This window comes from Balaenoptera borealis, assembly GCF_965194805.1.
Source record: "Balaenoptera borealis genome assembly, chromosome: 7".
NCBI lineage: Eukaryota > Metazoa > Chordata > Mammalia > Artiodactyla > Balaenopteridae > Balaenoptera > Balaenoptera borealis.
In genome coordinates this window covers 63735387-63762357 of record NC_138864.1, presented here as the reverse complement: position 1 = coordinate 63762357, position 26971 = coordinate 63735387, and the positions used below count along the sequence as shown (strand labels likewise).

The following is a 26971-nucleotide window of genomic DNA, read 5'->3' as shown; positions in this document are numbered from 1 at the left end:
ATCTTGGACTCTACCTTCACCATGACACTGGGACCAGATTTTTAAATGACCTTAGCTGGCTTAAAATGCCCTTATTTCCTATGGAAAAGTAAAGTTGAATTGTTCCAGATATGATGCATTTAGGATATCCTTTCCCTCTTTTACTTCCTTAATTGTATTCATGTTTTTCTGTTGGTTTCAAACATCCCCACCGCACCCCTCCCTCTCCAGGATTTTAAGCAATTTGAAGTCAACCTTTCAGAGAATGTGTTTTATTTTCCTTTAATCATCTTTCTTCTCCTGGATCTATCATAGTGCTTTGCATGTAGTAGAAGTTTGCTGAATGTTTATTTAATAAAACCACAAGAGTTGGACTACTCCCCAGAAACTAGAACATATTCCTTGCATCTTACAGCATACCTTCTGCGTTTTCAATATAAAAAACAAAACCAACACAAGCATAGTGTGGGGACGTGGAGGGCAGGGGTTTAAGAAGACCGTGGAGGCGAGTGGTGGTGCTGAAAATGAGCAGCCGTTTCTAGCAGGGGAGATTCCTAAAGCTTGCTCTCTGGTGGGGCTAAAAGGCAGGATTTAAGTTACATGCTCCCCCATGGAGCAAGGTTTCTGTGCCCTTCTTAGAAATGCTCCTTTTTTTCTCATAGGCCCTACTCAGGTAATGTTATATGACATCATAAAAGGTGTAAGCATCTGATTTTCAATTCTGTAATGGACCCTTTCTCCTCCTTCCTTTGTCTGATTAATTTCTCTTTCCATTCAATTAAAAAAAATTCTCACGGAAGGGATTAGATGTTTTTCTAGTTCTCCAGTCTGTGTGCACGTGCACACACACACACACACACACACACTCTCTCTCTCTCTCTCTCTCTCCTTCTTTCTTTTTTTTGTGGCTTAGTTGTAAAGTACTAGGTGTTTTAAGTAGTAGATTTTCTCTATTTTTCTTTAGTTTTTATCTTATTAACAGCAAAAGAGTAAGGTTACTTTTGTTTTCATACTCCTCTCTAAGGGGGGTAGATGCTATTAGAATAGTATTTTTTTTTTTCAATGAAAATCACATGAATAGTTTTGAATAAGGAAAGTATCGAGTGCACCTGGGTGCATAGGCAGCTGTACAGTTTTCAGAGAAGGGAGCTCATGGGCGGGTGAACCACTTCTCTCAAAGTGTTTGCCTCAGGGAATTAGTGACTAGAAACTTTGCGTCCTCGAGTTTATGATACTCAGGTATGCACTCTTAGAACACTTTTCTAAATAATTGCTTTCTTTAGCAAATTCCATTTTTTTAAAGAGAGTTATGTGGTAAAAATCATTTTAGTTCAAATTTACTATAGAATTCCACAAATTAAAAGGTAGTCCTTCTCAGTTAAATGCACTTGTTGACCCAGGTCATCCTGATTTGCGTTCATAGTAAATAAAGTAAGTTCTATTTAAAATACACTTATTTTTTCACGAATGCTTTCATCAGTGAGAAACTCTGCAACTCATTTTAATAAGTGCTTATATTAAGTAAATAGAAGGACATTTAGAAGTGCTAAATATACTTTTTTACTATCAAGATGTACAATTATAGAGCAGCTTTTCTTAAACACAATAATTAATTCAAATTAAGCTCTTGACAACTCTTTCCAACTCTTTCCAATTACATGAAATATTATCTTGGTGTATTCTAAAGAGGCTGAGATGGAAAAAAGTGAATTATATTTTAGAATATAATATAGTAAAGCTGTAAGTCTCTACTGATAGTAGTCTTTCTGTGCATAATTCTTAAATATACAAATCAATTGTTTTATAAATGTAGATGCCTGGGTAATCACCTTATAGATCAAGATACAAAATATCTCCAGCACCTCAGGAGGTTCCCTCACTCCCCATGTCAGCATACAAAGGTAAGGATAATTATAACTTACCACCATGAGTTAATTTTTCCTATTTTTGAACTTCATGTAAATGGAATCATACAGTATTTCCTTTCCTGAGTCTGTCTTCTTTTGCTGAACATCATGTCTGGGAGATTCATTTACGTTGTTGCTTGTAACAATGGTTTGTTCTCTTTCATTACTGAGAGCATGAATACTACACAATTGGTTTATCCCTTCTACTGTTGAGGGACATTTGAGTCAAACTCAGTTTTGGACAATTATGAATAAAGGTTCTATTTACATTTTTGTTCATGTCTTTTAGTGGATCTAAGACATGAACTGTACTCATTATTGTTGCATATATTGCCAGGTTCAGACTTGTTGGGTCATAGGTATTTTTAGTTTTACTATATAGCCAAATAATTTTTCAAAGTGGTTGTACCAACTGTCACTCCCACCAGCAATGCATAAGAGTTCTAGTCACTCCACGTTTTCACTATCACTTTGTATTGTCAGTTATTCTCTTGTTCAACAATCTGCTGTGTGTATTGATATATTATTGTAGTTTTAATTTGCATTTCCCTCATAATGTGTTGAGCACCTTTCCATATGCTTTGGGCCATAATACAAGTTGTCTTTTTTATCCCTAGTTACTCAAAAATTCCTTTTGGCCTTTAGTCTTTTACTACTTCTTAATATTCTTGTCACTGTTTCCTTTTTGTTAGTTATTTGCAAGCTAAACCTAGATTTGCTGCACTTAAAAATCACTGCAAGATGGACCCTCTAATATCTCAGAGTGCAGGAGTCTAAGTTTAAGAACAGAAAATGATCGTCTTTATGCTTGTGGTCTTTTACCAATTCTGTTTTAAATAGGAGATTTGAACCTAATTGTAAATTATCTATCTTTTGGTGATAATTACAAAAAGCAAAAAGGAAACAAGGAAATAAATTGCTTTGTTTCTCTTTCCTAATATCCTATGGTAAAATCTTGTCAATTTATAAGCTATATCAGAGATGGTGCTTTTTTAAAAAAAAAAAAACTATCACAGATAAATACACATTGTTAAGACTGGAATGAGTAGCTTTCAGACAGAAAGAGTTCCCATCACTAAATATATTCAAGCAGAAACTGGTAACCGTCTATCAGAGAGTAAGAATGAAAATTTGCACTTAATTGTAAGTTAGACTAGTTACATTTTAAGGTTTCTTCAAACTATAAAGAAATTGGAAATATGGAAATTCTTTCTGACACAGATTTTCAATCACATGCCTTGTAAGATGGTCACTTTTCATTGGCCTCCATGATCTTAACAACCACTCTGAACAAAACGCTGTAAAAATTGTATTTTTATTTTATAGATGAAGAAAATAGGGCCCCAAAATCGTTCACTCTGGTAAATCTATGAAGTGGCAGAACCTGAAATAGGTTGCAGTTTCCCTGGCACTGGTCCTGTTTTTCAGTCCTGGAGCTGGAGTTTATAACCCCAGAGAACAGGAGGAGCAAATAGATACCCAGATGCCGGTGCTAGGGTTTGCTCACATGCTCTCCATTACATATACATTAATTTGGAGGATTTACAGGAGAGGAAATAGATAACGTTGGGACAGGATCGTATACAGAACACGATGTAGGGTGAAATTGAAGAGTGGTAGGTGCAGTAAGGTTTGGGTCAACATAGGTATCTCGGGAGATTGAGAAAGATCAGACTGATAAGAAATACACTGAACCTAACTGTTAAGAGAGGAAGAGTGCAAACGTCTGTAGAGTTAGGTGGATGACATCTTGTGAGCATTGGCTGGCTGTGTATTGTGGCTGGGAGTGAGATAGAAGGTGAAGTTTGACTGTGGATTTGTAAAATTCTCAGTACACAAGTTCTATGTGCCTTTTTTCTAAGGTTATGGAGAATGTAAATATCTATGATGAATCCTTAAAAACATAAGAAGAAACGGGAAAAATTAAATGACTATAGCTACTTATTATTCAGCTATAATAGTCTTTTATACAGACTTATAAATCAGTGACTTTCAATAAAAAATTCCCAAACCTTAAGTAGGGGCTTGGTAATGTATTAGGGAATCATATTGGGTGTTATGTTCAATCATAAAACTCAGCTTTCTCCCAAGAAAGTCTTTTGTTCTGTATGTATGTATTGAAAACCAGATGAAAAAAAAATCCTATCCGTTTTTTATTGTCTTCAGCATGCCTGGTGTTTTATCACTTGCCAAATCACGGCCACCTGTGGCTCTGACTTGGCAGCTCTGTGTTTAATAGGCCAGACATTCTGTTCACAGGAAGGGCCTCCTGAAGCCTAAGTAAAAAGCAAGTGATTCACATGACCAAGGTTCTGATTATAAGGACTTCTGAATACATAATTTGATGTGCTTTGCTTTGAGCCGACACACTATCCAGTGCTTTTGTTGGCTTCACTGCCAAAGACTTTTGCACACAAACAATTAGTATCAAGTCGTTTGATTTTCCACACAGGAAACCCGGCACAGAACAGTCAGTCCTCTAACCATATGTCTTCTCTTTTCCTATTGTTTTCATTCTGTTAAACTCCAGCCATTAACACATTAGTGGACCAATTACTGGGACATGGGACCCTCAGGAGCATAACACTCATAACCCCAAGACTCTCCCCAAATTTAGTTCAAAGGCCTTTCAGAATCACTTAAAGTGCAAAGTGAGCCTAGGTGAGTCAGTAGATAATCGGACCAGAGAGCGTAGAAGCAATAAATAGGTAAGATGTATAATTGGCTAGTTCTCCTAGAAGATTCTAAATGATGCCATATTTTCATCTCTTTTTAGTGGTTTGAAAAATGTCTGTCTTTTAAAATGGTTTCTCCTGTGCTCTGAATCTCTATGCTAAATGTGGCCTGACTTCTAACACGGAATCTAATTAGCCACTTAACCTTGGGGGAAGACTATTGGGCACTCAGGTCTCAATTATCCTCACCTGTAAAACAAATGGGTTGGAGACTTGATCCTGAGGACCCTTTCGGTGGTTCTCAGTTTGGTCTGCACGTGGTATTCACATGGGGTGCTCTAGAAAGTGCTGTTGCCCATGTCCTACCCCTGGAGATTCTGATTTAATGGTCTAGTATGGTTCAAAGGCTGAGTAGTAGAATATAAAACCTTGACTGCATAGTAGAATCACCTGGGTAGCTTCTAAAATCAATGCCTAGTCTGCAGTATTTCCTAAAACTTGCCAGGCAACTACAATGTGCAGCCAAGGTTGTGAGTCACTGTTCCAAAACAATATAATCTGTCATTTGACAAAAAACACTAAGGAGATCTGTGGATATGTTGGCGCTGCACACTGTATGCATGTAAGATTACTCATGCCATCTAGGCTGATTAAATTTTGCAGCCTGACAGAATCCTAAGCAAACACGGTCATTCATCCATTTACTGACTACTCACTTTACACTATGTTCTTTACTGAGTACTTATAATCATGTTTATAATGCTGCCACTTGCACGACAAGGTTTCTTGAAATCAAAAAATTAGAAAAATTTCAATACTTTATATTATAGAGCAAAAGTAAACTTCACTAAGAAGGTCTTGAATACACCTATTAAACACTAACATCTAGTATACATAAACAATGACTACTAAAAAATGAGCATAATCTTTGGCCTAGTAATTTTACTCCTAACTATTAGTTTTAAGGATAAAGTACACAGAGATATACACATGAGTATCTTTTAGGTGATAAAAGATGTTTATCACATCTTTTGAAAGTAGCCCCAAGCCTCACAGAACATGCACTGTAAATTATAGTGAAATATTATTTAGTCATCATTATTTTAAATATATAATTACTGACAAAGAAATAGTTCCATGATAATATGATCTGAATGAATGTATATAAAAAAAGATAACTGCTTTCCATTGTACTGGGTTTAGAAATGATTTTAACTTTATAAGTTTTCTTTTACTTACTTGTAATTTTAATTATTTTACTATGTATTACTTATATTAAAAGTTTTAAAAATGCTTATGAGAACAAAAAATAGTTAAATGCTAAAACCAGTTTGGTTCCATTCAGCATTTATTTGACATTCATGTTTGTTTGTTTTGTTTTACCAATTTATGAAAAGCCTACTAATTACTCTGTAAAGTTTTTTGTTATTTTTGTTCTGAGAGAGAGAGAGAGAGAGAGAGAGAGAGGGAGGGAGCCAGTGAGTTAGCTGGGATTTTTAGAGATACTGAGAGAAGGAAAAAAATTTACAGTTCTATTATCTAATTTTTTAATTATTCTGCTTTACAACTGAGCAAAGAAAAAAACACAGCCCAAAACAAACAAGCACTATAGTAGGCAGAATAATCCCTCCTCCACAGACATCAGCATTCTAATTTCCAGAAACTGCAAATATGTTGTGTTACAAGGCAAAGGGGAATTAATGCTGCAGATGGAATTAATGTTGCTAATCAGCTGACCTTGCAATGGCGCGCATATTCTGGATGATTCAGGTGGGCCCCATGTAATCACAAGCGTCCTTATAGGTGAAGGAGGGAGGCGGGAGGTTCAGAGTGAGGCGGGTGTGAGAAAGAGTTGTTCTGTGGTTACAGGCTTTCAAAATGGCGGGAGGGCGCCTGAGCCGAAGAATAGAGGCAGCCTCTAGAAGCTGGAGAAAGCAAGAAAATGGATTCTCTTCCAGAGCCTTCAGAGAGGAACACAGTCCGGACAACCCCTTGATTTTAGCTCAGCAAGACCCATTTTGAACTTCTGACCTCCAGAACTGTGAGTTTAGAAATTTATGCTGTTTTTGCTCATTGAGTTTGCAATAGTTTGTCACAGCAATAATGGAAACTAATACAAGTGCTTATATGATATATAATGTGAAAAAAATACGGCCGGAAACGCTCATACTTTCGCTTGAGAGTAAACTCCTTTCTTCATTTTGCTCCCCTACTCCTAGTTAGATGAAAATTCTTACTGCTTTTCGTCATATTTGCTGCTAATCACAGTGATATTAGGGTGGCTCTGGAGCAAGAATCTGATTTTCATATAAACCTGGGAGAGTCGTGAAAGAATAGAATGCATACTATCAAGTGATGAATTGGGAAAGAATAGAAAATAATGCAAAGGATTTCATTTTTTAAAACTTAAAACTTTTTTGTAGTAGCTGAGAAAGAGTTATCCTGTGATTTTTAAAATGGAACCAAAGCAAGGGAGAAGTTGCAAACGTTAATAGAAGTGTGAAAATTCAAAGTAATCTAGGCTAAGGAAATGATCTTCATTATGGCTTAAGGACAGGAAAATAATTACATGGTTTTGCATGAGGATCTGAAAATTTTGCTTTGTTGTGGTTCATTTGCTTGGTTGGCTTTTCAGTCGCTGAATGATCGGGGGCGGTTAGAAGTGGCAGTAATGTCATAAGAAGGAAATGCCAAAATTATAAAGTTAAACTCAATTCAGCTGCTGTAACCCAAATGGTGGGAATTGGGGTGTAACTGCTCAGGAATATCTGGATGTAGAAGTCGATGTCTGTAAAGGAAGGGATGACTCTGAATTATAAAATAAAAGCTGAGTGTTAACAAATTGTAACATCATGGTTGTTTATGAGGCAGGAGACGGTGCAACTGCCAAATACAGAAAAAGCGTTCACATAGTGATAAAGATAAGTTAGACGTATGTGAGTGGTCTTAATTGCTCTGTTTAGCACTGAACTAATACATCCCTAGTAATTTGAGACCAGTGATTTGGTGCTTTTTACTTTGTCTTCCCAAACGGTTGAAGTTGTGGAGAGAAGGGTAAGGGTGGGAGCTGGGAGAGGGGGGAGGGCCTGGAGACCTTGAAGAGCAGGAGGGAGAAGCAGCTAGCAAAAAGGTGAGTGAATATTCCTGTCCTCAGACAACTTGAAGGATACTGCATGAACTGCAATGGGCTATAGCCAACACTTTATCACCGGCATTATTATTTAAGCTTTAAGATGTTGAATTATTTGGTAAATATCCTCAAGTGTATCCAAAACAAACATGAGTTTTGAAGACAAAATAATCAAGTTCTGAAGTCTGAATTACTGAGAGACAAAACACAACTTCACAAGCAGGCTAGTAATTTGACGTGACAGAACCTCTAGGAGACATCAGGGCAATGCCTTGGTACAAGTCTCTGATACGTGACACCATGCCGCCCTATCACCCCCGCTTGGAGTCAGGAGTGGGGTGCAGTCCAGGTCACACTGTGCCACCTATAAGCTAGTTTGCTAGACTTCTCTGAGGCCTGATGTTCTCACCTATGAAACGATGATGGTGGCAATCATGGTAGTCATAAGAATAATCAAACCAATAAAAGCAAACACCTGTACATGCTTTTAGATATCCCCTGCCCCCTTTACTTACATTAACTAATTTTATCCTCACAACAACATTATGAAATACATTGTTCTTATCCCTGTGTTACGGATGGGGGACAGAGGCGCAGAGAGATTAAGTTGCCAAATAGTATATATCTAAAAAGCAAGAGCTGGAAGATGAATCCAGAATGCTGCCTACAAATCTCGAGCTCTTAACCACCACTTAGTGATGTTCCCGCCTTCTCATTGGTGTGTCATAGGGATTTAATTGGATAAACATGATGTATAAATAGCATCTTCCCCTTTACCCTCCTGGCTACACCTTTCCCCTCTTTTTCAAATGGTTGTTAAAGACAAAAGGGGAAATATTACCATTTTCTCGTATCGAACTACTCACTGGATTCACTTACTGTGCTTCACGTGTTCTAATATTAAAATATAATTAAACATGAACTGCAAACCTCCTCCTATAGCAGGCTTTCTCAACGTGGGCACTATTGAAATGTTGGACCAGGTGATTCTTTGTGGTAGGAGCCCGCTGTGCATTGTTGGAAGATGAACATCCCTGCCCTCTTGTCCTTCGCCTACTAGAGGCCCAGAGCTGTTGGGACAACCCAAAATGTCCCCAGGTATTTCCAAATGTCCCCTGGGGAGCAAAATAACCACAGTTAAGAACCCCTGCTCTAAAGTAAGAAAAATTCAGTTTAGCTGTTGTGGACTTGATTATGTTAGAATGTTACTTGTTGAATGCAAGTTTGGTTTTAAAAATTAGTTTTTAATACACCTACTCTTACCCCTGATATTCTATAAATATCAATTTTCATATCTTTTACTACTGTGGTGAGGAAAGATTTGGAGAAAAGTAACTTTTACCCTTAAATATAGGAGGAATTGGGGAAACTAGAGTAATCAAAAACACTCCTTTAAATTATTAGGTTAGCAGCTTATTTTTCCATTTCCTCTCGGAAGATATAATTTCCTTGTGTAGGACAATGGCCAACAAAGTGATCTGGGCATTGGGAGTAGCAACTCTGTCAGCTGTCTCATACTGTTTGAGTTAAATGCGGAGGAGGATACTAGTGATATACGTTTACATAGTGTATAGCCACTGAGTTAAGAAAGTAAGTGTCTGATTATAGCAGAGAGTGGCTTATATTAGAGACTCTGTTTCCATTTTCACCAGAAAAAATTGTATGTGTCCCCTCTTCCCATAGTTACAGTTCCCCCCTCTTTAACCACAGTGCTTGGGGCACAGCAGGAAAGGAGATCTAGGCACAGGGTCCCAGAGTCTGCCTTCTTGGCTCAGCATGTGAGGTTTGGATGGTAGGTTTGTGTACACACATGGTAGGTTGGAGTCTTTTTTTTCTTTTAAATACTTGGCAAAAAGCATTTCTTGCTCCCTTTCAATGAACAAAGACTGATATTTCACCACGAAGTTTTGTGTTTAAAATAATTAAAAGCTTATTATAACCATAATCTAAGAGCTGTGAGACAAAGAGAATTTGCATGACAGGTAAGTTTAAGTTTATGGAGTAACGGTGAGAAACAAACATAAGTGTGAAATAATTGATGCAGGAACAGTTAATAGAAAAAGTACGGAAAATTCTATATATCTTTATATCTTTAGATTTATCTATCCATTCATGTCTGAGGTACCTTTATATCCATCATCTATCTTGCCATTCATCTATTGTAAAAAGTAAATGTCAAGCACATGTTAGAGGAGAGCTTGGCACACATTAAGAACTGAGTATATATTAGTTATTATCTTTATTAGCTATCACTTCCTGACTGCTTATGATAAGGATTTTGAGATGGTTAAGCTGATAGGTCAGCAAAACCGAAGGTGAATAATTGCAGTCTCATAATTGCAGACAAGAATACACCTGAGAATCTGAAAGGGAGTAAGATTTTACAACGTTTTAGGTATATATGAAATAAAAAAGTGCAAAGGGGAGGGGAAAAAGAGGAAAAGGCAGAACTAAATGCAGTAATTGGGGCACAATCGGGATTCATTTGGGATGGAGATGGGGAAAGAGGCAAGTGCAAAAACTGCAGAAAAACATGGAAGTGGGTAAAAATAGAGTAGAATGAAGAAAGGGGAACTTAGAAAGGTGATACTGAATAATAAGATCATCCCTAATGTTTCTTTATTCATCACAAGGAAAAAACTTAAAATATGTAAAAAGCTCTTCCAAGAGGGCAGGGATAGAGCTCTGTTTTAGACAGCTTTGATTTAGACAGATTTCTTTGGAACAGCTTTATTGAAAGTGATTCTGGATGATCTCCCAGTAAAGCTAAGTCATTAGGAACAAAAGATTTCTGGGAAGCAAAATATTTTAAGGGATTACTGGTTTGGTTAATTAGATCTACTTGGACTTAATGAGTTCATACTCTCTTGGTGGTGTCAGTTGGGTCACTGGGTTTCATTCCTGAGGAAAATCTATTGTAAGGCAGCAGAGGAATGACAGTCAGGCCTAAAATGCCTCGTGAGCTTGTAGAGACTTTAAATGTCAACCAGTACAATGTGTTGGAACATGATAAGTGGAAGATTCCGCAGGCTAAGGCCTTACATAAAACCTTTAATGTCAGGGAGTAATATATTATGAAAAGTAATTCTTCAATTTATGAATGAGACAACTAGAGTCCTTTTTAATAAAATACTCTCTTCAAAGTACATTTCAATATTGCTCATATGCATTAAAATAGATTCAATTTCATTTAATCCCCAGATGGGACTTAGAAAAGGACATGTACTAATTCTCTTCTTTTTATCATGTTCCCAATTGATAATATTATCTGTAGGAAGTAAACTTACTCTGTAGTAGGAAATTTGTACCACATGTGAATAAAACTTTCAAAACTTAAAAAAAAAAAGTAGTTGAAATTTTTACATTAAGTGTGTATATAATAATGATGTAGGATGCCCTTAAGGTAAAGGGATATTTCTGTAGCCAGTGTGAGGGGAGTGTGTGTGTATCTGACATACACTCCTAATTAACAAAGATGTTCACTGTGTGCTGACACACACATACATAGAAAAAAATGTTTTTTTATTCATGACATTCTATGGTTTAGTTTGTTAAAATTTTATTCTTTATAAATTTGCAATATCAACACTTCGATAGGGAATGAAAAATATTTTATATAAACATTTTATAGAATTATTTTCTACTGCATAGATAACGTTGAGGGAATTTACCCTTTTAACCTTGCAAAGGCTGTTTTTATTGCATTAAAGTATATAAAAATGCCCAGTGAAAATTCAACAGTCGTAATAGCATTGTGGTATTATGGTTTCTCTTAGAAATAAAATCAACTTCCCAATCTAGAAAGATCTTCTAGGGTTTACTGTTTCAAACCATTTCATAAAATTTTTTTACAAATTGATTAACTTAGTTATAACATGAGGATTAATAGGCCTTCTCGACCTTAATTTGCACAGATCTTACCGAAATTATAATGGCCACAGCTACCTTAGTCCAGCTCCATTGCAGAAACTTACTCTGGTAAAAATGAGTGAAGGCTTGTAAATGAAAGAATAGTAATTAAAACATGTTTTTGTTTATTTTAAAATGCTTTATCAAAATCTTCAGAGAGGTGGTTGAGGCACTGGGCAATCTCATCTAAAAACTGATGAAGTAATCTAGCAGGTCTTGCTTGCTTGTTAGCGTCAACTCTGGTTTAAGGAATTCTAGTGAGTACCATCTTCTCGGCCTCCTCATTTCCTTGACATTTGATAGTGACATCGTGGATGAGCTAGCTCTCTCTATATTACTTTAGTCCAGTGGAAATAAATATCAAGTATTATCTGAAGGATAAATGTTAAGAGCGATGGATGTGCAAATACCTATTCTAAACACGGTAGAGGTCTGAGGTGAAACAAAGTTCGTGAAAGCCATCTTGAGATGGGCTTACCGTGATTGAGAAGTTCTTTTCTTTGTGTTGTACAAAATCCATATAGATTTTTGACTGTAATCCTCTTGCCTAATGGATGCTACACTCTATCATAATAGCTATAATATAATAATAGAGTCACAATATAGATATTTTCTATTACCTTTTTGAAAGGAATTATCTAATATACTGATAAAAATGGCCAAGATAACAGTAAGAGTAGTCTTGGGAAAAAAATGTTCTGTAAACATTGTTTATTTTGGGGTACATAAATAATATTTCATTTGGTTAAATATCTCTGTTGCCTATTCAATCTATAAATATTTTAGGACTCTGATCCACATAAATCCTACATTTTTACTTACTGTCAATACTGTCAGTGGAAATAGTTCAAGAATAGGTTCACATAATATTTCCCCTGTAATGGCTCAGTAAACTCTAGCATCTGTATGGGCAGTGGCTCAAGGCTGAAGAAATCAAGCCGGCAGCTGTGGAAACAGGGATATTAAAATTCTTAGAGTGGGAGTGGAGGGAAGCCTGGAAAAATCAGCTGATTCTACATTTTCTTGTTGCAGCACGGAAGATGAACGATTGGGGTGGTTACATACTTTTAGGTGTGGAAACCAGTAGGGAATGAGGCTCTGCTTTTTCAAACAATAATCAATGAGGAAAAGTCAATTCAAAGAATGAAAATTTCAGAAGTTTCAGAACCATGGATTAATGCTACTAAGCAGGCTTGCAGTCCATTCATCTTCTTACATTTTGATATTTAAGAGTGCAAGCAGGAAAGCTTGGAGGACATAAACCAACATAGCAGTATTTCATGAAATGGTCCTTTAACTGGAGAACTTGTGGAAAGGTATGTAGACAGAAATGTTACTTAAAATATCCCCACAAGTATTTTTTTGAAGCTGATGGTGGAACAAGCAGAAAACTTTCACTAGGTTGTAATTCTGTTTATTCAATAGAATCTGTCGAGTGAAAAATGACTAATGGTTTTAGTGCGAAGTAACTTTAAGTAGTTTGATAAGGTCCTAAGAGGGAACTTTGTAGGGAATCTCTGTTTCTAGATTCAGGGTTCTAAACTTGGGTTTGAAACTGATTACCTATAAAATTCAATGTGAAATTCTAATCTCTCAAGATGTTGTGACAGTAAATATCTCAATGACATATTTGGGTTGCTCTCAAATGTAAGAAACATAATATATAAATGGTCATGTTTTCTTCTATATAGAATTCATTCTATAAAGATGATGATATTCTGTCATCTAACTCTTTCATATTTATCCAGTTTAGAATGGATTTTAGTACATTCCAGCCATACCAGTTCTGGAATGGAGACGATAGCCTGTGCTTACCAGATCTGGTACTGAAAAAATACACAACACTCTGTTCTTTCACCCACATTCTGTAAAGTTCCTTTTTATTAAGATTCCATTCTAGTAACTAGGTGATACTGCATTGGTATCAATACATCCCATGAGATAACAGCAATTAACCACTGAGCAAATACATTTTCCATGAAAGAATAAAATGGGATCATGCTACCTTGATATCAGGGCCTCTTTAACATTTTGAGACTGTTGGCAATACCAAAACAGAGTTATAAAAATTGTGGATAATTTCAAAAATACTTTTTCTGAGTTGTGACCTGGATATCTTGAAATCCATTGACCTTGTCCTCTCCATGGAAAGCCTTGGAAGTTTCAGGTGACTCCTCTCTTCAAGGCCACAGAAGATTCTGGGCTGCTTTTGGGCCATCGGTGAGCATAGACAACCTTTTCAGCAATCTCAACGCTATCACTTTTATTCCATTAGGACATATGAAACATTTTCCAAGGTGTCACTTGCCAGGTTTCTAGAAAGATAATCAGGCACTCTACTCTTCTCTGAGTATCCAGATTTTTAAGGACCACTTTGCTTTATCTGTCTCCTTTCCCTCTGGGTGTAATCCTGGAGGCGGGGGCGATGTGCAGCGTGGCTTCAGAGAGACATGGGTATACAAGCTCTTACTCTGGCTGCTGCTTCCTGTTCTGTCCTCAACTCTTGGATTCTTAAGTTTAGGTTAGAAAAACTGACTCTTAATATATTTGAGAAGAATAAGTGTTAATATTATTTGTGCAGGTGTTTGTTTCCTTTCATCTTACTGTCTCTGCCAGAACTTTAAGTGGAAAGGTCAAGGCCTGACTCTTTACACCCTGTTCTGGATAAGCTGTGACTTCACCTGTTTGAGATGAGAGGCCAAGGTTACCCTCGCTGTTTCATAAAATGGGTGTACAATCGTGATTCAAAAGGGAATTACTCTGGTACAGTAGATACATGAGCAATGTGAAAATATTCCCACCGCATTTCCATTTACAGCTAAGCCTTTTTCATAACAAAATTTGTAATATCTGTATAGTCATAAAGTAATAGGAATAAAGTCATTTGGGGATAACACCAAAAGTCTAAATTCAAATCCTTTACTGAATGTGAGGCTCAGGCAAAATTGTTCTCCTGGCCCTAAGTGTGACAGGTCTTGCCTCGACCCACTCCAACATGAAAACAGAAGTACTGATTTGGTAAATGGCACCAAAAGCAGTCTATTCCCAATGCTGTGAACATGGTAAAAGTCAAACCGCAAACCAATAGAATTGGTTGGCAAATCTTCAAAGAGAAAATCTGTGAGTCTGCAAGGCATATATATAGGTCATCAGATTTTGCCAAGAGATTGGAAAGGCAAGGTTGGTGTTCTTGTGTGAAGTGACATTTGTTATGTAAAGCAATAAAGTGTATAATTTGAGGATAAATGCTAAGCTGTTTGACAAAGCCAGTGAAGAAGAAAAATCCATCTTCTCTTTCAATTTCTTTTAGAAAGTCTTTTTCCCCCCTATCTTTTTCTATGTATGCTCACCATTCAGTTTTTCAAGGTTTTTAGTTTTCCACCATGATTACATTGTCTGGAACAGTAAGCAGGTAGATTAGAATAGTAAATATATTTTTTTCTCTGAAATTAAGATATTTGTATAATAGTCATCCAACTTTTATGAGAGGAAGAAGATAATAAATATGTCTGGGGCTTTCAACTATCTTTATATGGTCTCATTACTACTTCTAAAATATATAAAGTAGAATCCCAATTCCTGTGTAGAAAACACATTGGCGGTCTCTTCTTCCCTAGAAAGCCCATTAATACCCTGAAGATCCAACATTATTATTATACTCTTCTCTTAATAGACTTAAACCACATCTCCTATAAAAAGAAATGTAAGCAGGCAATTCTTCACACAGCACAGGCAAAAAGTTAAAATCGTAAGCAATCAAATAACCCAGAGATATTCTAAGCTTTTACTATTATATCCCTTTTTTCATATGTATCTTGTCTTTGCTTTTCTCCTTTATTTCCTGTTTACTTCTATTTATAATTGGACTTTCAACTCAGTATTGTATCCATGTTATGAACCCATATTGTTAAATATCCTTCAAAAGTGTGATTTTTAAACAATGGAGGTATGATAACTCAGTAGTATGGATGTATCATGTTATTTTTCAACCATTTTCTAATATGTGATGTTTAGGATATTTCTAATGTGTTATAAATAGCTCTGTAAAAATACCCTTATTTCTTTGAGCATTTTTCTAATTAGTTGTTTGGGGTAAGTTTCTGGATTTGGAACTAGTAGGTCAGAGTTAGGAGCGTTCTTATGATCTTTGGTAGACATTAAGTTGCTCTCCAGAAATTTTGTACTGATTTAAACTTCCACAGGCTATAGTTGAAGTTAAATGTCTCTGCAGGTCAGCATTCTGCCTGCCAGAGGAAGAGATGCTTTTATTAGGATTTGGTGGGATAATTTATAATTCACATGGTATTGATTATTATTGTTACATTAACCTACACCTGGCATTCTGTTTGGGGGGAGGGCCTATGCATTATGCAAGGAGAGAAAGATTAGTTTTTGTCTCTATTTCCTTAAATACAAAAAGATTGCTGTTTAAATGAAACATAGATAGCTCACATATCCATATAAACAAGTATCATCCCAATCCACACTCCCAGTCCAGCCCTCTGACATTATTCCAGAAACTTTCAGAACTTCTGACTATTCAGGAAACAGTTATCTTCTGTGCTCAGGTTGTATATAACTCCTGGAATACTCATACTTGGTTGAAGTCCTTCTCAATATGCATGCTTTCTTCAAATCCATTTCCTTGGCAAAACCTTCCAAGAGATCCTTCTTCAACTATTTAGTTAGAATCAGTTATTCATTGCTCTGTTTTACTTCTGATAATACCTTTCTTTTACCTGATTAAATACTGATTTTCAAAATTTTCCACAACTGGATTGTAACTTACCAAATAAAGTATTAAAGGTTGTATTCACAACACTGTCTAGCCCAGAACTTTGTATGTATGAAATGTTCAGTAAAGCGTTGATTGAATTGAACTGAATTGACATAATGACATGATAGTATCTGTCTTGTAAAATCCATCCATTTAAGTCTCTATCTGTTATGTTGCAGGAGTTGAACTAATTCCATCTTATAATAGTGGCACAGGTTAAGAAATAGGCTTTACTGGGAAAAGGGAAATTTCATATAGAGAAAGGAAAGCATGAGTTTCTGTGATCCCCGCATCATGTGGTTGAGAACCACGTAGAGGATGGGGCACAGCTGTGTGGATGTGGATTCTGATGGACAGACCTCACCCCCGCTTCAGTTACTCTCCTTTCTTGTGGTACAGTTCTGAGAACCATCTCACCTGTGGGATAATACACACCAAGTAGTCTGGATTTGGGGTATCAGCTGTTTAATAAGTTACCTGGGAATGCCAACTGCTCACGACCAGGAGACTTTGGACCAGTGGGATATTGTGGCCCCTCATGCTGGGAGAAGGGAGACGTTGGTTCCTTTGGAAGCTGAGTTTAGGTGCAGTCTTCCAGTTGGGGTATGGAGAGCAGCCCCTCTTTCTTTTTCCAGCATCCAAAAGGTTTCTTATACTGGCCACCCAGAATGGGCTCCCAGGTCATTTTCAGACCACTGCACTCAATGTTCCATCAACCGCTTTCCTTCATGTAGGACACCTTTCGAGGCATACACCAATAACCCTTCTGTCTGTTATCCTTATATTTCCATGACATGTTTTTCCAGCAAACATTTAAGTGTTATTACATGTTAGGTGCTATGATAAGTGAAGAAATAAAAAATAACATAGCCTTTGCACATAAAGTGCTTGCTGTCCAATGGAGCTCTGTTCTGATGTAATTAATTCAGGAAGCAAGCTTTGAAATTTTTATGGCTAAAATAGAATTACATTAATTTTTAAATAAGTAACTTATTAGTCAAATTAACATGGAGAATAAAGCCAGTTGTGGTAGATAAGATGGAAATATTACAAGTATTTGTGCTCAACAGTCATCTCTGGCTATAATCCATCTTTCTTGACAATTCTGCTTTTCTCTTAAATGAGAAGTCCTCTTTTAACTTTGAACTCATGCCCTGTACCTGGGGAGCCTCTATGTAAATTCAAGAGTTATATGGATATATAGTCATTCCTGAAATGAAAACTAAAATCATAATACTAAAAATATATCCATTTAAGTTTCTCTAAATTTCCAAGAATTATAAACAATGAGATACATGAAGACAAATTATTTGCAGTAATAAAACTTGATATACTAACAGAGTCCATAGATGAGCTTTTACCTAGCTATGATGAAACATATGTGTAATCCTGGTGTCTCCGTGGTTTCCATCGCAGCTGCTCAGCTCTCTTTCCAAAGCTGAGGCACACTGATGTGTGAGGTGTCCACATCTCCAACCCCTAGACTTTCCTCAGTGGCTAACCTGATCCTCACTGCGCACTGGGTAGCAAAAATTAACCCCTTTTTTTCTGGGGTGCAACAAACAGGTTATTCCTGGGATAGACTTACTAAAGGACATGATAAAAATCACTAACATACACTTGAGGGCAAACAAAGCAAAAAAACAACACACGAGTATTATTATGGTCAAGATATAGAAGGTAGGTTTACAACCACACTCAATGGATTTAGTACTTCTTATTTCAACACTCAGTCTTTGTGACTCTGTGTTTTACTTGTCTTCTTTTGGGAGTAAATGGATGCCCTGTTTGGAGACTATCCCTAGGACTAGGCCCCAGCTTCGCAGTACCTTTGAATGAATTTGAAATAGGTCATCAACTGCTCTCATAAGTGTCTGTGGTGTATGTGAAAGAATCTGGCTAAATCAGGAGTATGATTAGAGCTGGTATCTTTGATAAATTCCAATTTGCTTCACTCAGTAGGCTTCCTGTAAATGTTAGAAGATGAGAACAATATTGTTTTGATGTTAGGAAAACTTGTAGTTGAAGCTTTTATCTAGAAATATTAAAGTTCTTGGTAAAACACAACCTCATTCATCTTTAGTCTTATTAACATTTTTTTAAAAGAATAGATAAATATTAAATAAGGTAAACTTTCTTTTCAGACAGTTTTCCCTAGATTTACTGTTTGGTACTTGGATTAAATCAAGATAATAAAAGATGAGGAAAGTATACTGGTTAATTCAGTCTCTTTTTGAGAAAGTGAAAGGTAAGACTTGGATACAGGAGGAATGGTTGGTTCATTTGTTTCCAGCACCAGCATCAACTGGGCACTGTCTGCCAGGCCCATCAGGGATGCGGAGGCTAGTGGAAGTCATTATCATGTCACTGAACTCCTGAGCCGCCCGCTTCCTGCACAGCCACAGTGATCCTCCCAACTCTGGCAAACCTGGGGCTCTATTTCAAATGCACTTACTCAGCACACAGGATTAGGATCCAGACAACCAGGTTAGCTAGCTCAGTGACCTTAGATAAGTTGTTTATCTCTCTGGTTTTAAGTTAATTCAGGTACAGAATGAGAATAAGGGTAACATCTATACCTTATTCTCTAACCTAACATCTTTGTTACGCTAAAGCCAATTTAGCACTTAAAGCTACCCTACTCAGAGCACTTACTATGTAGAAGCTTTTATGATTAAAAACTCTAATAGTGGAATGTAAAGGTATGTGGTTCCAACAGGGAAAGTGAAAGATTGCCTGGAAATTTGGCAGACTTTTTGCAGGGAGTAGGGATGACTAAATTGACTCTTGAAAGTTACCCAGAATTCTACTTGTAAGCAACAATCCAGGAGGCTGATAAACTTTCATTTCCACCTTCTATTTTAATATGTTTTTATCTTACAGTTTTTTTAAATTTTCTGAATTAATATATATAAATCACTGAGCTCAGCATCCTGGCTCCAAGTACTTCTTACTCAACAAGTATTAGTTCCATTCTTTCCCATCCCCACTTTTCTTCTCTAGCTAGCATGTCTGTGAGAGGTGGGTTAGGAGGGAGTTAAAGATGATGGCCCTTGAAAGAGGAACATGATTTCAGCATGCAGTGATGGAGGAGGAATAGCCCTGATGGTGGAAAAGTCCCGCTTAAAGGCACAGAGATGGGAAGCATGTGCAAGAAATAAAGCTCTGCTGTTTGAACTATAAAGTACCCCAAAGTGAAAGATGAGGATATCAGGTTAAAATAATAGGATAAATGCAGATAATGATGGATTTGCAATGCCAATTTAGATAATGATGGTCAAATAAGAGCAAAAGGACATAGGATTTCTTATGTCAAGTAGAGAGCATGTATCACCCATTTAGATGGGACCAGTAAGGATGTGAAGACACCTACATATTTAGAAACAGGAATTATGCTAATGTCATCATCCTCAGGAGAAAAATGTGTGTAATATGAGACAGAAAACCATCTGAGATTGAATTGCCTCCTTAGAAACGCTTTTTTTCCTTTTTATTATTCTTAAATAACTCATTCATTATTTGGTACAATATAGGAAATACTGTTCTTTATGTGGATATAATTTCAGAGACAAAATGCTTTAAAAATGCTGTTGTGAGTTACATAATGATTACAAACCTGAAAAACGATTTCATTATGTAAAATGTATTTACATACACATTAATGTTAAAAGGATTCTAATGTTTTAGAAAATCATACAAGATGAACCTTAGGAGAAAATCACTGAAATGAGTTGCATTTCAAATTTTAGTCTATATAAAAAAGTTGTCAGTTTGCTATAATTATGCATGGAAGGCAATTTTCGATACTACCCTATTTGAAATCTTTTCATTAAAATGTTTTTTAAAAAACACATCAACATAGAGACATTGTAGAAATGAGTGTTTTAATGAGAGGTACTAGATCTGAAAATTACATGGATCTTGCCTGTTATTCAATGTGTATGCTTTTAAGGTTGGCTAATACGTATCTTAATGCACCAGTGATTTTCTATGGTATTAATAGCCTGAATCTCTTAAGGGGAGACAAAAGATCCCAGCATGATATACTTGAATTTAGATAGAACTCTTTTTAAGCTTGGATAGTAGCTCTGTGAGCAGTGTACTGCAGTAGAAATGTACTTGGAATTGAACAAGGATTACAGGGTTCTCGACTCATCACCTGCTATTTAATCTTGTGGCTTGGGCGGATCTGAGCCCCCTTTTTGTCTTCTCTAAGTAATGATAACACCAGCGCTTACATAGTTTTTGTGAGGACTAAAATAAAAAATAATTACTTTTTACTGTCTGTGAAAATGCTACTAAGTGCTAAACAGATATGACAAATTGAAGTACATTTGGCACACAAATGGATTGGCTGCCTCCAGAATTTGTTTCACAATAAACATACATGCTGAAATTCTTTGAAGAACCGTTTCACGCATTTATCAATGTCAACGGATTGTTATTGTGAATGTTATAAAATACCTTGGTTTAAATGAAGTATAAGATCATGTGCCATCCCCAAATTTAGGAAGTAGAGGGAAAAAAAATGTTTGTTTCAAAATTGTATCTCTTTGTTCAAGAAAGTAGACCCAGATTATCAACCAACACAATAATGAGCTAATATCACTATCACAATCTATTTTACGAATGTGTGAACCTTCAGAATATAGTACTTAGGGCCACAGGTACCCAATCTTAAACCTCAAAAGGAGTCATCTTGACTGTTAACAATTTACAAAAACTTTCGCTGCACAAATTGGGCAGGCTGAGAGAGAAAATCTATAAACTATTATTAATCATTTTTAACACTAGTTTTCAAGCCAACTGATCAAATTAAATTTTATTTCATACCAGGCAAGATAATGTGGCGAGATTCATGAGCAATCAATTTAACTCTCTTCAGAAGATGGAAAATGGCATGTTTAGAATCTGTGGTTACCCAGAAATATTGCTTGAATTTTTAAGTGTGATCTGACATACTGGACCACTCTTACATTCTGAAACTACCATCAACATTATTTGAAAGAAAACAATTTTGCTTATTCACGTAGAATAAAATAAGTACGCTTTATAAGAGTTAAAGGTGACTACTAAGATTGCATAAGGAACACTTAGATGAAAAATTGATGTAAGGAAAGGCAGTATAGTCTTCAGGGATGATCTTTGGGATCTGTATATTGCTATAAAATAGAAGCTTAAAATCTTTAATTTGTCAAAAAGTATGAATCTGTGAGCAGCAAACGTGGGTAGGAAAACTCCTGGATGCCAGGGAGGAAAAAATGACACAAAAGAATTAAGGGTAACAGCGTCTGGTGCTCACACAGGAACAAAAACAGGGTCTGCTCCCACCTGCCAGAATGGAAAACCTCAACACAGACAAGACCTTGGGTAGAGAACACAGAGGCTTTGTCCTGGGCTTAGTAGTGGGGAAAAATTAGGCCTGAATGAGCAATACATCTAATACATGTTCAAAAGTTTGAACGAAAAATGTTTTGTTTTGCATGTTGAGTTCAGAGGTTTAAAAAGATGTTTCAAGTCAAAGTTGTAACATTCAGTTTATATGACTTACAAAAATACTTGTTAATTATTAGCAAGATAAGCTAATACAGCTATGTCACAGTGAGAGATAGTTAGCTAACATGTGGTGTGCTGCTTTATCAGAAAACAATAGTGATCTTATTTTTATGTGATAATACTTGCCCTGGCATCTTGCCCTCAGATAACCAGTGACTTTTAGCTTGGTTAAGTAATTTCTGGAACTCATTGCCCATAACTACCTCAGAAAGTCCACATTTTATAGACTGAGCCTTAATAAAATTATATCCTAGTACTAACATTTTTGAAATGTTACCTTTTTCTAGAATTGGTACTTTTCTGTATAATAATTTCTGTTTGACTACAGTAAAAATCAGTAATTAGATTCAAGGAATATTTCATTTCACTGAAGAAAATATTAAAAAGTTATAGTCATTCAAGAAATACCTGAATTTATAAGTACTAAAACGATTCATAATAAAAATATCTCAGAAGAGTGAGACATATGCTTATGTTTCATGCTATTGCTTCATGAGTTGAACATATGAACAGTTCTACCTGAGCCTTGCTTGCCCTGTAAGGAAACATTGTAAAAGCTTCGGCGTGTTTGGTTTTATGTCGGGGTGCAAGCTCAGACTTCAATTAAAAAACTATTGCTGATCAATAACTATTGCATTAAAGGATGTATTTACAAGACTTTCACACACATGTCGAGAAACGGCAAATGATTGCAAATTTTACTCCAAACTAAGTAGTCTGATAGCACAAGTGAGTGGTCACCAGTGTGTTAAAATTTTCTAGTATATATTAACTATAAATTACTTTAAATTGCAGGTTAGAAATAGATATTTGTTTTAAACAAAAATCAGATATTAGTAGAAAGAAACCCTGAGACACCCCTGCGGAATCTTTGGAATTTGGAGAACACAGTTCTAAATCTATACAAGTTGAAAGACTTCTTAAGTTTAGCATGGGGCTACCTTTCCTAAATCTTCACTCCATAGTTTTATGTGGGGTGAGTGGAAGTGGAGGTGCTTTGCTTAAAATTCTAGGTATTATTTTTCTTAAGATATGAAAGCAAACATGTAAAAATTGAAATAGCATTGAATAACATTCTGTAGCAATAAGTTTTAAAATCGTATATCAAATTTTATTGGAACCTGATATATTCTTTTAAAAGTTATATGTAGATATAGGAAGTATAACTTTTTATAAGTTAGTAAATTTCAAAGATAATTGAGGGAACAGGAGACCTGTCATATCTATAAATATTACAATCTATGTGAATTGTTATACAGTTCTGGTGAGTCTTCCACTGCTCTATTCAGCAGGCAAATGTCTTTATGTTAGTAGACAAAGAAAATCTTTTCTAAAGGAGAAAATAAAAAGTTTTAAAGCCACTTCTAAAGCCACCATTCTGCTTAGGAAACATTCATACTAGTGTCAGATTTAGTTACTGTAGTAATCGATGGTTGTGTATCTTTGACACATTAAAATAGATTGTTGCTGAAATCATGCTCTAGGACAAATTTGAGGGTGAATTATGATTCTATGTAATATTGGTAGCTAAATTTCCCATATTTAATGGAAAATTCCATGTAGTAAGGAGTTCTTAATTAAAATGGTATTAATCAGTGGAGAACTGTGGAGAGAATATTATAAATTCATGTTTGAACATTTCTTCAGTGGTTTTCCTTCAACAGAAAGCATGTGCAATCTTTGAGGGTTCCCTTCATCTAGTAATTCACAGAACGGGAGTGTTTTAGTTTTTTCAACCTCCTCTCTAGAGGCAGCCTTTTTCTCTGCTGCTACCTGCTGCTCCATCCTAACCTGGAGCCTTCATTGCCCACCACTGCTGAGAATTCAGGGCATGCACTTTGGTCTTCTCTCAGTGCCATCACTGACAGTCTGGATGCTAAGGAATATTTCCTGTAATCTCTCTGTAATTGCAAACTTCATATAACTCACTGACTACTTCCTCTCTATGTCTAGTGTACAATGTTTCTTCTCTCTTGGCTGACATTATTTTCTCATATCCCTTCTTTTGTGCAAGGATGAAAAATAATATGAATTGCCATCCCCAAGGGATATTACGACTGGTTAGTCGGTGAAGGAGGGAAATTTTGGATTCTTTGGAATCCTGGGATATTTTTAGGACCCTAGAAATAACACTCTTCTCATATGACGCAGCAATCCCACTTCTGGGCATATACCCAGAGAAAACCAGAATTCAAAAAGACACATGCACCCCAATGTTCATGGCAGCACTATTCACAATAACCAAGACATGGAAACAACCTAAATGTCCATGGACAAATGAATGGATAAGGAAGATGTGGTACATATATACAATGGAATATTAGCCATAAAAGGAACAAAATTGGGTCATTTGTAGAGATGTGGATGGACCTAGAGTCTGTTATACACAGTGAAGTAAGTCAGAGAAAAACAAATTATCGTATATTAACACATATATGTGGAATCTAGAAAAATAGTATAGATGATCTTATTTGCTAAGCAGAAATAGATATACAGATGTAGAGAACAAATGATACCAATGGATACCAAGGGGGAAGGGGGGGTGGGATGAATTGGGAGATGGGGATTGACATATATACACTATTGATACTATTTATAAAATAGATAACTAATGAGAACCTACTGTATAGCTCAGGGAACTCTACTCAATGCTCTGTGTTGACCTAAATGGGAAGGAAATACAAAAAAGAGGGGATATATGTATACCGTATAGCTGATTCACTTTGCTGTACAGTAGAAACTAACACAACATTGTAAAGTAGCTATACTCAAATAAAAATTATACAAAAAAAAAAAAAACAACAAAAACTTGAGCCTGCAAAAGCAAAATAAATATGCTGAGCAAGATTTAAAATTAAAAAAAGCAACACAAAAGCAGTTACATGCATTAACTCATGACTAATATACACAAGTGCTGAATTAGACTCAAGTTAGAAATTCTAAATATCATAACTAAATTTATTATGAAGTTGTCACAAAACAGCCCATTGTGCTTTTTAAATTGTTGGTGGACCTGTAGGAAGCATAAGCAAAAGAAACTTCAGGATAGATAAAGGGAAGAAGGAAAGGGGACCTGTAGGAGGACATTCTATCCAGCTGGCACCATTGAGCAAAGGTCACTTCTTGTTTCCTCTTCTTGGTTTTTAAAAAAAAAAAAGTGTCTCTAGTTTATGATTTTTCCTGGCTTTTGGTTTTAATTATTTTTGTGTAAAATTTCTAAGAATAGGCTAATATTTGGTTTCATCTCAAAGATTTAGATTTTTTTTTTTCCTGAGTCCCACTCTGACCTTTCTTAAAGGGTGATGAGGTGTTAATGTTATTGACATTAAGTTCCAGAGAAAAATAAGGAGCAGCATCTGTAGCCTTTGAAAAGAATATTAGTCCTTACCTTAACTTTAGGAGCCATTAATTCAGATGATGAATCTGCCAAGAAATAAACAGCATGAAGGAAAATCATTAGAAAAAATTGACTTTACCTGTTTCTAGAAGCACAGGTTTGTATGTATGTGATAAATGTTACTAAATAGAAGATCTTCTTTAGTGCAAGATGTGCTTGGGCATTAGATGTTTACCCATATTTAGTCATTGTATGGCTAATGTCTTGAATCATAAGTATGGAATCCAAGAGACAAGTGTGGTTATTAATATATATGAGTGGGCTAGGATCTTAGATCATGCTGGAATGTGTGCTGGACTAAAGTTAAAATTTAGAGTAACGTAAAAAATGGGATGATGATGAGTAGATTTTAAAATGTCCTGGAACACTGATATTCATGTGCCACTTCATTTCTTTATACTCATGTCTGATATTCATGGTAATGTAGGTAATAGTTATGAAATCAAAATTTTAATTGAAATATAGTTGTATAACATAGTGTAAGTTTAAGATATACAATGTGTTGATTTGACATTTATATATTGAAATATGATTACCTCTGTAGTGTTAGCTAACACTTCTATCCTGTCACATAATTATCATTTCTTTTTTGTGGTGGGAACAATTAAGATATAGTATCTTAGCAACTTTGAAATTTATAATGCATCATTGTCTATAATCACTGTGCTGTGCGTTAGATCTTTAGGACTTATCTACTGGTTGCAGTTTTGTACCCTTAAACAATATCTCCCCACCTCTCCTACCTCCCAGCCCCTGGTAATTATCATTCTACTGGTTTTACAAGGTTGGTTTTTTTTAAGAGTTCACATACAAGTGGTATCATACAGTTTTCACCTTTATCTCTCTGACTTGTGTCACTTAGCATAATGTTCACAAGGTCTATCCATGTTGTCACAAATGGCAGGATTCCCTTCTTTCTCATGGCTGAATAATATTCCATGGCATCCATATACAATAACTTCTTTATCCATATACACAACTTCTTTATCCATTCATTGATGGACACTTAGGTTGTTTCCATTTCTTGGCTATCGTGAGTGATGATGCAATAAGCATGGGAGTATGTATCTCTTTGAGATAATGATTTCATTTCCTTAGGACGTATACTGAGAAGTGGAATCGCTGGATCATAAGGTAGTTATATTTTTAATTTTGAGGACCCTCCATATTGTTTCCCACAGTGATGGAACCAATCTACTTTCCCACCAACAGTGTACTAGGGTTCCCTTATCTCCACACTTGCTAGTTCTTGTCTTCTTGATGCTAGCCATTCTAACAGGTGTGGGGTGGTGTGTCATTGTGGTTTTGATTTGAATTTCCTTGATTAGTGATGTTGAGCATCTTTTCATGTACCTGTTGGCCATTTGGATGTCTTATTTGGAAAAATGTCTATTCAGATCCTTTGCCCACTTTTAACAGATTTTTTGTTGTTGAGTTGTGTAATTTATCTATACATTTTGAATATTAACCCCTTATCAGATAAATGACCTGCAAATATTTTCTACCACCTGGTAGGTTACCTTTTTATTTTGTTGATGGTTCCCTTTGCTATGCAGAAGCTTTTTAGTTTATTGTTGTCCCACTTGTTTTCTGCTTTTGTTGCTTGTGCTTTGGGTGTTGTATCCAAAAAATTCATTGCCC

The 26971-nt window shown here is 35.9% G+C and overlaps 1 long non-coding RNA gene across 1 annotated transcript in view; it reads left to right on the top strand.

Moving 5' to 3' along the window:
* LOC309631799 overlaps positions 1-26971 on the top strand; it is an 852461-nt gene that overhangs the window by 33701 nt on the left and 791789 nt on the right. The window contains exons 2-3 of the long non-coding RNA XR_014246558.1: positions 1793-1880; positions 6222-6602. This is a non-coding gene — a long non-coding RNA (uncharacterized lncRNA). The remainder of the gene's footprint in view (positions 1-1792; positions 1881-6221; positions 6603-26971) is intronic.